This window comes from Bos grunniens, chromosome 4 (genome assembly GCF_055505025.1).
Source record: "Bos grunniens cultivar Pamir isolate PY7600 chromosome 4, Bosgru_T2T1.0, whole genome shotgun sequence".
NCBI lineage: Eukaryota > Metazoa > Chordata > Mammalia > Artiodactyla > Bovidae > Bos > Bos grunniens.
Genome location: NC_141168.1, coordinates 7,990,455 through 8,001,964, shown reverse-complemented (window position 1 = coordinate 8,001,964; position 11,510 = coordinate 7,990,455). Strand labels below are relative to the sequence as shown.

At 46.9% G+C, this 11,510-nt stretch overlaps 1 long non-coding RNA gene across 1 annotated transcript; it reads left to right on the top strand.

Annotated features, from left to right (window-relative positions):
• The first annotated feature begins 7,511 nt into the window (after nt 1-7,511).
• Nucleotides 7,512-10,761, top strand: LOC147373523 (uncharacterized). The gene is made up of 2 exons (XR_015161957.1): nt 7,512-7,992; nt 8,819-10,761. It is a non-coding gene; the product is annotated as an uncharacterized LOC147373523 (long non-coding RNA).
• Nucleotides 10,762-11,510: the final 749 nt, after the last annotated feature.

Below are 11,510 nucleotides of genomic sequence, written 5' to 3'. Positions count from 1 at the left end.
ACCAAAGGAGATATCCAAATGGCGAATAAGCATATGAAAAGATATTCAACATCATACATCATTAAAGAATCCACATTAAAGCAATAAGACGCTAATGCACACCTGTGAGACTGGTCCAAAGCTAAAACACTGACAGCATCAAATGCTGGTAAGGACGTGAGCGACGGGAATTCTCCTTCGCTGCTGGTGGGAAGGCAAAATGGTACATCAACTTTGGAAGAGTTTGGCAACTTCTTACAAAAACAAACGTACTCTAACTATACGATCCAACATCATGTTCCTTGGTATTTACCCAAACAGCTGAAGACATGTCCACACCAAAACCTGCGTACAGATGTTTATGGCAGCTTTATTCACAACGGCCAAAACTTGGGAAATGTTCTTCTATAGATAAATGGGATAAGTAAGCTGTGGCATAGTCAAACAACGAAATATTAGTCAGCACTAAAAGAAGAGCCGATCCACTGGGAAAGACCCTGATGCTGGGAAAGATTGAAGGCAGGAGGAGAAGGGGACGACAGAGGATGAGATGGTTGGGTGGCATCACCGACTCGATGGACACGAGGTCTGAGCAAACTGCAGGAGTCGGTGATGGACAGGGAAGCCTGGCGTGCTGCAGTCCATGGGGTCCCAGAGTCAGACACAACTGAGCGACTGAAGAACAACAACAAAAAGAAATGAGCTATCAAGCCATAAAAAGCCATGGAAGAAATTTAAAGGCATATTACTAGGTGGAAAAAGCCAATGCAAACAGCTATATGCTGTGTAATTCCAACTATATGTCATCCTGGAGAGGCAAAACGATGGAGACAGCAAAAGGATCACTGGTTGCCAGGAATCAGGCGGGAGAGTGGGATGAATACTGGAGCAGAGAGGATTTTTAGGGCAGTGAAACTACTCTGGATGATATTACAATGATTGATACATATCATTAAACATTTACCCCAACTCATAAAATACAGGACACCAAGAGTGCACCCTAATGCAAACTATGGACGTTGGGTGATAAAGTGTAAATTTGTTGTTGTTCAGTTGCTCAGTCGTGTCTGACTCTTTGTGACCCCAAGGACTGCTGCACACCAGGCTTCCCTGTCCTTCACCATCTCCCAGAGTTTCCTCAAACTCATGTCCATTGAGTCAGTGATGCCATCCAACCACCTTATCCTCTGTTGTCCCCTCCTCCTCCTCCCTTCGGTCTTTCCCAGCATCAGGGTCTTTTCCAACATCCTGCGGCCAAAATATTGGAGTTTCAGCTTCAGCGTCAGTCCTTCCAATGAATATTCAGGGTTGATTTCCTTGAGGATGGACTGGTTTGATCTCCTTGCAGTCCTCCTCACGGAACCTGAAAGCGTCCTGTCCCAAAGCCGCGCTGCGCGCCCAGCTCTCACTGTTCGCTTCTGGCCGTGGGGACCCCGGGCTACGCAAAGCCACGGGGAAATGGCCTTGCACTTAGAGAAGATCGCGCGGCCGGCGGTGCGAGGCTGGAGGTCCGCGACCTCGGGACCCACTGTGCCGGAGAAAAGCCAGGCGACTTCCCAGCTCCGATTATCACCCGCCTCATTTCTTCCAGGCGTCATTTTTTAAAACCTCACTGCTAATCATACAGATTAATCATACATTACTTTGCCAACAAAGGTCCGTCTAATCAAGGCTATGGTTTTTCCAGTACTCATGTATGGATGTGAGAGAGTTGGACTGTGAAGAAGGCTGAGCGCCGAAGAATTGATGCTTTTGAACTGTGGTGTTGGAGAAGATTCTTGAGAGTCCCTTGTACTGCAAGGAGATCCAACCAGTCCATCCTAAAGGAGATCAGTCCTGGGTGTTCATTGGAAGGATTGATGTTGAAGCTGAAACTCCAATACTTTGGCCACCTGATGCGAAGAACTGACTCATTGGAAAAGACCCTGATGCTGGGAAAGATTGAGGGCAGGAGGAGAAAAGGACGCCAGAGGATGAGATGGTTGGATGGCATGAGTTTGGGTAAACTCCGGGAGTCGGTGATGGACAGGGAGGCCTAGCGTGCTGCAGTCCATGGGGTCGCAAAGAGTCTGACACGACTGAGCGACTGAACTGAACTGAATCATACAGATTTTTAATTTTAGCCTTTAGGGACCAAAGTCACTGTTTCCCTTTCTGCGTAAACAAGGAGGCGGGGATCTCCCTCCAGGAGAGCTGACCGTCCCGGGTTCTCCTAAAACCACAAGCGCTAGCGGAGGACAGGAGGGGACGGCCGCAGAGACGGCTGGGCCGCAGTTCGCGCGGAACTCCCCGCCACGTGCAGGCGCTCCGACGCCCCGGGGGCTGGGCTCCGCGTCCCGGGACGCCGGGTTCCGGACGGTGACGCCCCCGCGCGTCCCGGGCGAGCTCCCCGCGTCCCAGCCCGACACGCGGGGCGTGGGGCCCCGGGAAGCCGAACCCGCCGGCTCGCGGCCGCCCCCACGCACACGCCCCGGCCCTCGGAGACTTCAGACAAATCCCGGGGGCTTCGCACACTTCACAGACCCGCCAGGACCCACCTTCGGGGATTCCGAGAGCCCCGGGCCCGCGCCTTATTTTGCATGCAGATCACCCACAATGCTCTAGCAGGGCAGCCCGCAGCTCCTGCAATTCCACCGAAAAGGAAAAGGCTCTTTTCTTGACAAAGTTCATCTGCTTAATGGTTTTCTTTTTTAAAAGTCAGGGTCGACGAACGAGGCAGATGTTACACGGTGTCAAAAGTGACCTCTCCCCGCTGTAGATAATCACCGTAAGTCTAGAGGGGATGGAGTGCTGGAGGCTTATATAAATAGCCGTGTGCACGAGTTCCTCGGCTGGTCCGAGTGCAGTGGTGTTTACAATTAATTGATCACAGCCAGTTACAGATTTCTTTGTTCCTTCTCCACTCCCACTGCTTCACTTGACTAGCCTTTTACTGCATGTGGGAAAAGGGAAATTCGTGTTAAAAATTTTTTTGTTTTTCTTTGTTGTTTTGTTTCCTCCCCGCCCTACCCCACCACCCCAAACAGGACCGCCAAGTACTAACTCCTGCCTGCCTTTTTTTTCAAACACAGGGGAAAATACACAGGCGTGGCTGCTTGCCAGGATGACCAGTGGACAGCAGCAGGTGCAACCTTCAGGAGCCTGCAGCACATGAGGCTTCCCTTCTTCACCAACTCCCGGAGCTTGCTCAAACTCATGTCCTCTGAGTCAGTGATGCCATCCAACCATCTCATCCTCTGTCGTCCCCTTCTCCTCCTGAAGATTCCTAACCAGGTGATAAGAACTTCAAACCAATAAAGAATGGCCAACTAAACAATGAGGCCAGCCTACAGTCATGTAATAAGTCCAGAAAGAAAAGGGTTTGAGGTTAGTTCTTTTGTAAGACTTGCGTGAGGAAGTCAGGGTTGCCAGATACATACAAGCTGCCTCTCAAATTTGAATCTCAGATTACAAGTCTTAGTAAAAATGTATCCCCAATCCTGCTATCATTGCAGACACCACGGTTGAAGCCAAAATAGTCTTAATTTGCAGAAGCTTGTATTTGAGAAGAGAAGGGTTGTGGGGTTTTTTCATTTTGCTCCCCAGCCCCATACTCAAATCTTTACTTTCAGTTGGAAAAGCAAAACTTAATGGACCCCAGGTTTCAGTTCAGTTCAGTTCAGTTGCTCAGTCGTGTCCGACTCTTTGCGACCCCATGAATCGTAGCACGCCAGGCCTCCCTGTCCATCACCAACTCCCAGAGTTCACCCAGACTCACGTCCATCAAGTCAGTGATGTCATCCAGCCATCTCATCCTCTGTCGTCCCCTTCTCCTCCTGCCCCCAATCCCTCCCAGCATCAGAGTCTTTTCCAGTGAGTCAACTCTTCGCATGAGGTGGCCAAAGTATTGGAGTTTCAGCTTCAGCATCATTCCTTCCAAAGAAATCCCAGGGCTGATCTTCAGAATGGACTGGTTGGATCTCCTTGCAGTCCAAGGGACTCTCAAGAGTCTTCTCCAACACCATAGTTCAAGAGCATCAATTCTTCGGCGCTCAGCCTTCTTCACAGTCCAACTCTCACATCCATACATGACCACAGGAAAAACCATAGCCTTAACTAGACGAACCTTTGTTGGCAAAGTAATGTCTCTGCTTTTGAATATGCTATCTAGCTTGGTCATAACTTTCCTTCCAAGGAGTAAGCGTCTTTTAATTTCATGGCTGCAGTCACCATCTGCAGTGATTTTGGAGCCCCCAAAAATAAAATCTGACACTGTTTCCACTGTTTCCCCATCTATTTCCCATGAAGTGATGGGACCTGATGCCATGATCTTCGTTTTCTGAATGTTGAGCTTTAAGCCAACTTTTTCACTCTCCACTTTCACTTTCATCAAGAGGCTTTTTAGTTCCTCTTCACTTTCTGCCATAAGGGTGGTGTCATCTGCATATCTGAGGTTATTGATATTTCTCCCAGCAATCTTGATTCCAGCTTGTGCTTCTTCCAGTCCAGTGTTTCTCATGATGTACTCTGCATATAAGTTAAATAAGCAGGTGACAATATACAGCCTTGACGTACTCCTTTTCCTATTTGGAACCAGTCTGTTGTTCCATGTCCAGTTCTAACTGTTTCTTCCTGACCTGCATACAGATTTCTCAAGAGGCAGATCAGGTGGTCTGGTATTCCCATCTCTTTCAGAATTTTCCACAGTTTATTGTGATCCACACAGTCAAAGGCTTTGGCATAGTCAATAAAGCAGAAATAGATGTTTTTCTGGAACTCTCTTGCTTTTTCTATGATCCAGCGGATGTTTGCAATTTGATCTCTGGTTCCTCTGCGTTTTCTAAAACCAGCTTGAACATCAGGAAGTTCACGGTTCACATATTGCTGAAGCCTGGCTTGGAGAATTTTGAGCATTACTTTACTAGCATGTGAGATGAGTGCAATTGTGCAGTAGTTTGAGCATTCTTTGGCATTGCCTTTCTTTGGGATTGGAATGAAAACTGACCTTTTCCAGTCCTGTGGCCACTGCTGAGTTTTCCAAATTTGCTGGCATATTGAGTGCAGCACTTTCACAGCATCATCTTTCAGGATTTGAAAGAGCTCAACTGGAATTCCATCACCTCCACTAGCTTTGTTCGTAGTGATGCTTTCTAAGGCCCACTTGACTTCACATTCCAGGATGTCTGGCTCTAGGTCAGTGATCACACCATCATGATTATCTGGGTCGTGAAGATCTTTTTTGTACAGTCCTTCTGTGTATTCTTGCCATCTCTTCTTAATATCTTCTGCTTCTGTTAGGTCCATACCATTTCTGTCCTTTATTGAGTTTATCTTTGCATGAAATGTTCCCTTGGTATCTCTTGATTTTCTTGAAGAAATCTCTAGTCTTTCCCATTCTGTTGTTTTCCTCTATTTCTTTGCATTGATCGCTGAAGAAGGCTTTCTTATCTCTTCTTGCTATTCTTTGGAACTCTGCATTCAGATGCTTATATCTTTCCTTTTCTCTTTTGCTTTTCGCTCCTCTTCTTTTCACAGCTATTTGTAAGGCCTCCCCAGACAGCCATTTTGCTATTTTGCATTTCTTTTCCATGGGGATGGTCTTGATCCCTGTCTCCTGTACAATGTCACAAAAGCCAATACAATAAACCTCCTGTTCTCCTCCTCATGCCTGGGACACTCAAGCCTTTTTCTCAGTGAACAATCAGGAGACCAGGGAATCTCCCTTTTCAGCATCCTCTGTTGCAGGTCTTTGCTAATAAGTCAGTTCTTCGCATCAGGTGGCCAAAGTATTGGAGTTTCAGCTTCAGCATCCGTCCTTCCAATGAATATTCAGGACTGATCTCCTTTCGGATGGACTGGTTGAATCTTGCAGTCCAAGGGACTCTCAAGAGTCTTCTCCAACACCATAGTTCAAAAGCATCAATGCTTCGGCACTCAGCTTTCTTTATAGTCTAACTCTCACGTCGGTACATGACTACTGGAAAAACCATAGCTTTGACTATATGGACCTTTGGAGGCAATGTGATGTCTCTGTTTTTTAACATGCTGCCTAGGTTCACTGTAATTAAGGTGATTCATTCCTAAGTCCCTTTCAATGAAGCAGTCAGGTGCACGAGAAAGGGCACAGGACCTAGAACACCCACAGGCTTCCTGACGGTGGTACTCCTGACACTGCCTTACCTCTCTACCGGGTCAACTAAACAAGATGGTATTTGTGGAAGCACCAAGGAAATCCTCAAGGTACCTCGGATTGCTTGCACTTGTAAGGACAAACCAGTTTCCTTTGTTATATACCCATTTGTGAGAGGTACGCAGTAGTATGTCTCACTTCTGATGCTGTTAGGAATTTACATTTCCATCTAGCTAAGAGGTAGGAAGATACTGTTTTGCACCCCCCACCCCCCACCCCATGTCAGATGGAAGAAGCTGCTTAATGATTTTCTTAAGGTTATGCAAGAAAGTAAGAACAGAACCAGGATGAGAAAATGGCTCCAAGGTCCCACCCCGGAGTCCTACAATGTACTCTGCCCGTCTCTCACTTTCTTCTCTATTTCCAGACTGTCTTGGACTTGGGTTTTCTTTCTCCAAAACACTTTCTCTTTGAGAATGTTCACGTCTCTATCTTCAAAACTTAACAGGATTGTCAACTTTGAAATGTCTCCTAATTTTGTTGATTAATCATTCATCCTATTGATATTCAAAGCATTTTAAAATCCTTACATATCTTTAAAGACTTTTTCCCTTTTTTGGCAAATGATTTAAAGGATGCAGAAATTAAATTAAAAAAAAAACCCACACCATGAAAAATGGGAAAAATAAAATCCTCATTCACCCCCCCCCATTGTCCGATTTTCTTTCCTTGACCTCTTAGAATATATACTATCTTTCCCAAATCTATTTGAGTGGGGGTATGGGGGCGTCCCTGAGGGGTGGGGGAGCTTCTGTGCTGGCTTTCCTCAGATTCATTGTTGGCTTCTGGAGGGAAAGAACTATTTTTTTAAAAATTGCATTACCAGCTCTTGTCTCAATGATAAGACAGTGTTGACTTCCAAATTTTTTTAATCAAAATCAAGACAAGAACAATGCATTTAATAATTAGAAAAGGGGACAGATCTGCAAAAGACTAGTCAAGTGCAGTAGTGAGAAGGGGGGAAGAGTAGAACAAGGAGTTCGATCTGTAACTGACTGTGAACAATCAATTGAGATAACTCACTACCTTCGGACCAGCCGATGTACAGTGCAGCCGCCTACAGTACTTAAAGCTCAAGTATTCATTCACTTTTACCTTACAGTGATATTTCAGTTGGCATCTATAAAGTACAACGCTTGCAATATGAATAATATGCACCCCTTAACACACACACGCCCGCCCCGAGAGCACCTATTTATTAAGAAATAACAGAAATGTGTTTAATGACAAGAATCAGAAGCACTGCTGAGCATCCTGGGAAAGAAACATGCAAAATTAGCATCTCGTCACTAGGGCGTGTCTCAGTCCCGTTGGTCAGGGGAGGCTCAGCTGTCCAATCAGCGCTGACCTCCTTTGTCTGTTTACCACACGTGACCGGCGAGACCGCTCAGCGAAGTCTGCGGAAAGCTGTGAGCCGGAGCTGATGAAGTCTTGTGCCTCCCCACGTCTGTAAATCCAGGCGGAGCCACCACACCCTGGAAGCAGCACTCTCGCATCTTGGAATCGGCTCCCTCCAGAAGGGCAGAGATGTTTCCGGAGACTCAAGATCTGCCCCTCCTCCTTAAATCCCATGTGATTAAAAAAACAAACAAACCTGAGACCACCACAGGGATGGGAAGACCAGCATCTGAAACACCCAAACATATTGGGTGCTTCTGAGGATTTCAGAATTTGAAAAGGTCAAAAGACAGAAGCCGAAGGTCAGAAGTGAGGATGACGAAGCGAAGGCAAGAGGGACAGATTTCTGTAAAAGCCTCAGAGAGGCAAAACTCAGAAGGACCTGAAAGTTCACCCCAATGCAAAGAACAGCACAAGGACTGCGGAAATGCGTCTGGGACAGCCAGGTCAGGAATATTCTGGGGCGGGAGGAGGAAGGCAGGAGCCAGAGGGCAAGCAGCTGCCCCTTTGAGAGTTCAAATCTCCAGACCCAGACCAAACACACCCCTTACCCCTTTGAGAAATCAGAATTGCTGGCTGCCCGCCTGACTCCCCTTGTTGCCTGGTGTATGGCAAATGCTCAATAAATGTGGTGAGGGAGTGCATGAGATATGGAAAACGGACAATCCCAGAAAACCAGATGCAGGCAAATGTCCCAATTTTCAAGAAGGGAAAAAGAGTAAGACTTTCATAAATCACAATCTCTAAATTGATATTGGTCTGGGGCAAAACTCCGGAATAGATTATTTAGGACCTCCTAAATAATTGGGAGCCAATTTGAAAGTAGTAAGAAAAAGTCAAGCATCAAAATAACTGAATTTCTTTTTGTTTATAAAGGCACTGTTTGACTTGACTAAATTGTTCCCATCTCTTCTGCTTTTTTGTGGGCTGGAAGTCCATTCAACAGCCAGAATCAGAGGCTGCTGATGGGAACTGAGGCCATTCTGGGTGTGCCGAGGGGCTGTCCGTTGGCCGGACCTTGTCTAACCTGTTTTAATCATTCACGTGAATGAGATATCTCATTCACATGTATTGAGGACACAGTAGGGAAGATGCTGTGAGAATCAGGAAGGCAGGAGAGATTAACAGCAGGGGCTTATTTCACATTATCTGGGCTTGAGTCCTAGGTTTCATCACCTACTAGCTCCGTGTCTTTGGATGAGTTGCTTACCTTGCTGGTGTCTCAGCCTCTCCACCTTTAAAATGGGCATAATCAGAATATCTATCTTGTAGGAGGTGTGGAGGATGGAGCGAGAAGCCTTGGAGAGAGTTTACTTCTGCACATAAAAATGTTTGGTAAGAATGTTAGGTCTCAAGGTTCAGAAGCATTTCCCCTGGCTGAACAGATACAATCTAATGAGAAACTAAGAGATACAAACTAACAAGATCAGATCAGATCAGATCAAGATAACAGACATAAATTAAATTTCTCTTTTCAGTTATAAAGGAAAGGAAATCTGAGCAGGTACAAGAGAATCTCACAAAAATGCAAAACCAAGTGGAGTTACACAGAGGCTGTCCCCAGGAAGTGTTCTCTGCTCAGGGTGAGCCCAGAGCTCTTTTTTTTTTTTTAATTCAATTTTTATTTTCAAATTGAAGTATATTTGATGTACAAATTACATTACAGGTTATATTATGCAATACTATATACAATATTATATTACAGGTTATGTTACAGGTGTACAGTATAGTGATGCAGAATTTTTAAAGGCTATACTCTACTGTACAATATATCCTTGTAGCTAATCATTTGTACCTGTTAATCCCAGGGCTCAGTTTTTTAAAAGACACTGGCAAACTGGAGAACCCAGGGGAAAGTGACTGAGGTGGGAACTTATATTTCCTCACACTTTCTTGTCTTTGCAAACATGCTTTCAACTAAGTATTCCATTAGATTTGGTCCTCGTGACAATCCTGAGAATGGAGTAGGATTGACAATATTTTTGCTGGTTTTATGGCCGAGAAAAATGGGCTGGAAGTGGTTCCGGGGTTTGCCCTGTTAGTAAGCTCAGTGGTGGCAGACGGGTTTTGGAAGGGGTAGTACCCGATTCCAGGGACAGCTCAGTCCCCGATGTCCACCCCGATGTCCTCCCTTCTTCCAGTCAGCCAAGGGTCAAGGTGAGCCAGGCTTCCCTGACCCTGCTGGCTCAGAACCCTCCACCTAGGGCTCAGGCCGCCCTGGCGGACAGCCCTGCAGAAGGCGGAGGGGGCTGTCTGCCAAGGTCCGTGCTCCCTTGACGCTTGGATTTGTGGGCCTGGTCAGCCCCCCAGGTTGTCCGCCCCCCAGGTGGGCGCTGTGCAGCCTGTGGTGCTTTCCCCAGGAGGCCGTGTTTGTGGGCTGGACCAAGGAGGACCCACCGGCCAGGGCGGGTCTGCGTGGGTAATGCAGGGTTGCTTTGAATGTTATCATAAGCAGACAGTGAAAGTACTTCATTGAAAACCTTTTGACAATGTCTGCCTTGAAGTTCTAATCAATTAACTTATGGCAAAGAGAAGAGAGATCACCCTGATTTTATTAAAGATTACTCTCCAAATGGTCCCAAAGTGCTGTATGAGGGCAGGATTTTCCCTGTTTCCATCTCTGTGCTCTCCCAGGCCAGGTGAATTCTCTCAACCTTCCCTCCTTCCCTTCATTCTGAATCTATCTGGGAAAGGTCCCCTTTGGTCACATCTCCTCCCCCCCGCCTTTCCAAGATGGGGCCCAGTGGCCAGCAAGATTATTTGTCCCCAAGGTCCAAGAGTCAGGAGCCCGTGGTCACCACCACACACTTACCCAGGTTCCTATTTTTTCAAAGCCCCAAATTTAGGCAGCCTGGGGCCGAGCAGGTGGGTGAGCAAGGCCCCTTAGACACTGAGGTCAGGCAGCCACCCTCAATGGGTCTCAGAATTCGGTGGGGGCACACCATCCACCCTCCTGTCTGAGCATCCTTAGCTCCTTACGTGTTACAGCCCTGGGTCACAGGGAAACAGACAGGGAACCAGAACAAACAATCAAAACCTGGGGAAATGACACTTAAAATTGTATGAATACCAAAGACTGGGGTGGAGAGAAGTCATGTCGTTTTCTTATAACTCACTGATACCCACCTGGGGAATTGGCTGAAAATCAAACATCTGCCTTCTTTAGCCCCTTGTGCCTTTGAATTGTGAAAATAAAGCTAACAATATTTTAAAAATGGATTAGGGACATTCCTATTCATGGTTAAGAATGATTAAGAAATGCCATTCCTTAACCGCTGGTCCAGTGTTTAAGACTCCACACTTCCACTGCAGGGGACTCAGGTTTGATCCCTGGTTAGGGAGCTAAGATCTTGTATGCAGGGTGCAGGGTGCATGGGAGCGGGTCTGACCTTGGCATCCAGCAGATGCGAGCCCTGGGGTCTGAGTGGACCACTGCACGGGGATTGTGTGTGGTCAGACCAGTAATACCAGTTGTCATGGTTGACTTGGGAGCTATAATGAAACAACAAACTGGGCTGGAGGTCCAAGTCCCAGCTGATTTGGATCTTGGTGAGGACCCCCTTCCTGGCTTGTAGACAGTCAACTTCTTGCTATGTCCTTACGTGGCCTTTCCTTGTTGAAGTGCCCGTGGAGACAGAGGAGGCGCTGGTCGTCTTTCTCTTCTTATGAGGACATTAATACCACCATGGAGGCCCCACCCTCAGAACCACATCTAAACCTAATGAGCCCCGAAGGCCCCACCCCCAAGTGCCATCACACTGGGGGTTAGGGTTTTAACATACGGATGTTGTAGGGGGGACAGAAACATTCGATCCATAACGCTGGTACCCACTTGGATGCTTTTTCTGTCCAGATGGTTGCAAAGCTGGAGTGGTCCCAGGAGTAAAGACAGACCAACTTGGGTGCTCCCTGCTCAGCGCCCTCCCTTTCACCCCCCCGCCCCGAGATCACAGCTCTCAGTCCC